The sequence below is a fragment of the Rattus rattus genome, chromosome 4 (assembly GCF_011064425.1).
Source record: "Rattus rattus isolate New Zealand chromosome 4, Rrattus_CSIRO_v1, whole genome shotgun sequence".
Lineage (NCBI taxonomy): Eukaryota > Metazoa > Chordata > Mammalia > Rodentia > Muridae > Rattus > Rattus rattus.
The window spans coordinates 531582-535463 of record NC_046157.1 but is presented as its reverse complement, the minus strand read 5'-3'; the positions used below and the strand labels follow the sequence as shown (position 1 = coordinate 535463).

The 3882-nt window shown below is 40.6% G+C and overlaps 1 pseudogene; it reads right to left on the bottom strand.

The window, feature by feature from the left end:
- Window positions 1-2493: 2493 nt before the first annotated feature.
- LOC116899735 lies at window positions 2494-2621 on the bottom strand (annotated as a pseudogene).
- Window positions 2622-3882: the final 1261 nt, after the last annotated feature.

The following is a 3882-nucleotide window of genomic DNA, read 5'->3' as shown; positions in this document are numbered from 1 at the left end:
GTGGGACAAAATTGAGCCACTGGATTAGCACAAGTCTAGAGGTAGGGAACTGTAAGGCATGGGTAGCCAGATGATTCGTGTACATTGGGTGGAAAAGCAAGTACTGGTGGGAATACTCACCAGGCTAGATCCTAGAGAAGGACATAAAATTCTAGATTTGGAGTATGTTAGTGTAGGTATCACAAAGTATATATAATTTTTAAAAGTCATTTGTTTAAATGGTAAAGAAAATAATAAATATATATATATACATAAATAACTGAGTGGTTCATAGTCTATTTCCCAATGAAATAGGACACATAGTATAATTTTGCAAGAATAATCATCCAACTAGAAAGGGGCAAAGCATATTTACAAAGAAATAGGTCAAAAAGTTACAGGTACAGCAGAGACCACTGTGCTGAGTAATTGTAGACACCTGGCATGCAAAGCCAGTCTATGACAGACTTCTGACAGTCTATGTCAGAAGTGTATTATATCATTATTGTGTCTTTAGTCACCCCAATATTGAATATTTCAAAACTTTTTAACTTTACAAGCACAAATGTGATGGGTACAAATCTCATTTTGTTTATTAGTGACATTTCCATCTATTTGCATGCCCAAAGTTTAAGATCAGCAATGCTGTAAGAATGTAATTTAATGAAACCAAATAAGAATCTGATCACTTCCCAAAGCTCCAACTCTCAACCCTATCATGTATCACACTGGAGGTTAGGTTCCAACATGGAAATGTTGAGCACAGAAACATTCAGGTCATGCAGCTGGGAATACAGGACCTCATTGCATGTTTACTTTTCACTCTGGGAGAAATAGTTATAGGAGAGGGTTTTTCTTGTCACAAGAACAAGGTGGCATGAGTAAGATTCCCTCTTCTCTTCTTATATTGTTTTATTTCCAGGAGCTGCAGCTTATCAGCTTCTCTTCCAGGTTTCATTTTTTTTTCCATCTTTATTAACTTGAGTAGTTCTTATTTACTTTTCGATTGTTATTCCCCTTCCCAGTTTCCAGGCCAACATCCCCTAACCCCTCCCCTCCCCCTCTCTATGGGTGTTCCCCTCCCCATCCTCCCACCATTATCACCCTCCCCCCCCAATCACGTTCACTGGGGGTTCAGTCTTGGCAGGACCAAGGGCTTCCCCTTCCACTGGTGCTCTTACTAGGCTATTCATTGCTACCTATGCAGTTGGAGCCCAGGGTCAGTCCAAGTATAGTCTTTGGGTAGTGTCTTAGTCCTCTCTTCCAGGTTTCTTAAAGGCCTTGTCATCAATGTGCCTTTGATAACATAAATGTTATTCATCTTTCCAAGGATTCTCAGACTGTTCACGTGTATGTTATAACTTTGGTGAGGCTACTCCTTTATTATTAAAAAATATTCTATCTCTAACAATATTATTTTTGTTTTAAACTTTATCTCATTTCTTAGTGACTTCATATTCTTTATGACTGTTGATTACCTAAGATATATTTATCATCATTTTACATTTTTTTAAAAACATTTCTTTTTTTTTTTTTATTAACTTGAATATTTCTTATATACATTTCGAGTGTTATTCCCTTTTCCCGGTTTCCAGGCAAACATCCCCCTAATCCCTCCCCCCCCCCCTCCCTTTGGGTGTTCCCCCCCCCCTCCCCCCATTGCCCCCTCCCCAACAGTCTAGTTCACTGGGGTTCAGTCTTATGGGACCCAGGGCTTCCCTTCCACTGGTGCTCTTACTAGGATATTCATTGCTACCCTATGAGGTCAGAGTCCAGGGTCAGTCCATGTATAGTCTTTAGGTAGTGGCTTAGTCCCTGGAAGCTCTGGTTGCTTGCATTGTTGTACATATATGGGGTCTCGAGCCCCTTCAAGCTCTTCCAGTTCTTTCTCTGATTCCTTCAACGGGGTCCTATTCTCAGTTCAGTGGTTTGCTGCTGGCATTAGCCTCTGTATTTGCTGTATTCTGGCTGTGTCTCTCAGGAGCGAGCTACATCCGGCTCCTGTCGGTCTGCACTTCTTTGCTTCATCCATCTTGTCTAATTGGGTGGCTGTATATGTATGGGCCACATGTGGGGCAGGCTCTGAATGGGTGTCCCTTCATCTCTGTTTTAATCTTTGCCTCTCTACTTGCGTCTTTGAATCCAGTTGTGCTCACAATATAACCTATATACTTACATTTATTTTGACCTTCATAGTGTCACTCTGTTTTCTTTAACTTAGGCTATGGTCCATTCATATTTATGATAATTATTAATGCAGTTGGATGTGATTCATTTGTTATAGCCCTAGTTCTATGTCACTTAGTACTTTCTAATGGAATATTTCATTCCTTTCAGGATAATTTGGATTATGTTCTTGATGACTGTGGCAGGTCTTCCCCACTGTGTGTGTTACTGCCCCTGAGATGGTAGGCCCCAACAATTTCACGGCTGTTTGTACAGATGTACAGATTCTCCTTTTTAGAGCATCAACAAACATCAAGAAACCCAACATGGGCATGCAAACTATAATGTATAATGTACCACAGTGGTCAGAGGCGATGGGTAGATCAAAATTAAGTACTCCAAATATGTAATACACATACCCCAAGAAATAAAGTCAATTCCTACACTTGATCTTAGCCAAAAGGCCGAGAAGTGATTACATTCAATTTCTTATGTATATGGTTCTACTCTTCTTCACAGACAAAACTTTCTTCAACTCTGATTACTGATATAATTTTAGGATCTCCTTTTCTTCAGGCTCATTATTGGTAGTCAAATCAGTTAATACTTCATCTTCTCAGTGAAGCAGAAATGTTCTTACAGAGAACATTTGCACAAAACTTGATCCACTATAAACTTTTAGTGTGCCAGGTAAGGGCTGTCAAGATGCTCACCTGCAGGCATGAATGAATCCACATGGAGTGTGTATACTCTATCCATCCCTCCTTAATCAATGAAGGAAACCTAGTATTTAGTAAGAGCTCATTCCCAAGTCATAACCACAGGAACATTTTCTTCATCATTCTGTACAGAACATCTGGATCTTACATCTGAATTCCTAGGAAATAGGTATTTTTAATGTTTGTTATTGTTGTAGGAACAACATAAACCAATTGTGTCTGGAAGCATCATGGGGAACTACTGAAGTTGGTAGCCTCACAAATCACAGGTCTTTTATGAAAGTGAGCTTCTTGGCTCTTGGACACAGAGCACTTTGCTTCATTTCATCTCTAGGAGGTACCAATTTTAGAAAACATGACTAAACGGCATGCTGGCAGACAGACACTTTCTCTCCACCAGTTTACCAGACACACTCTTCCAATGAAAGCAGCTCAGAGTTGGCTCCATTCCCTCTACAGTGGCAGAATGTATCCGGAGCTGGCACTTCCAGGATCTTGGCTGCTTGCACACTTGCTGGGTGGGTCTAGACTCAGAAGTGCAATTTGATTATTTCATTTCTGGGATTGTTTGGAGAGAAGAGGACAGGAAATAAAGAGCTCATGTCACTGCTCTTATGGTACAGGTTCTGTTCAGAAAAAACTAGGACCTGTGGTCAGAGGAATGTTCTTCCTAAGCACTGTGGCAGGCCACCCAGACCCATTCATGGGCAGAAGCAATAATCTGATACTTGGAAGGACAGATTTCAGCCCACTGGAGAAGACAGTACACATTAAGCCTGCCCAGCTCGGTGTGTCTCACTGAGTACCATGTCCTCTCCTTTTACCCCCTCCCTTCTCCTTTCCAGTTCTGTTCCTTTCTACAAGTTAACTACTCAACTACTCCCTTGTCAACATGATGACTACCTTCGTGGGTTCATATGGATTTTAAATTACAGATTTAATGCATTCAAAATTTCCCTGCAAACTAAAGGCCACAGGAAAAAAATAGTGAAAGCCCTGCCTTCAACATTCAGGTCTT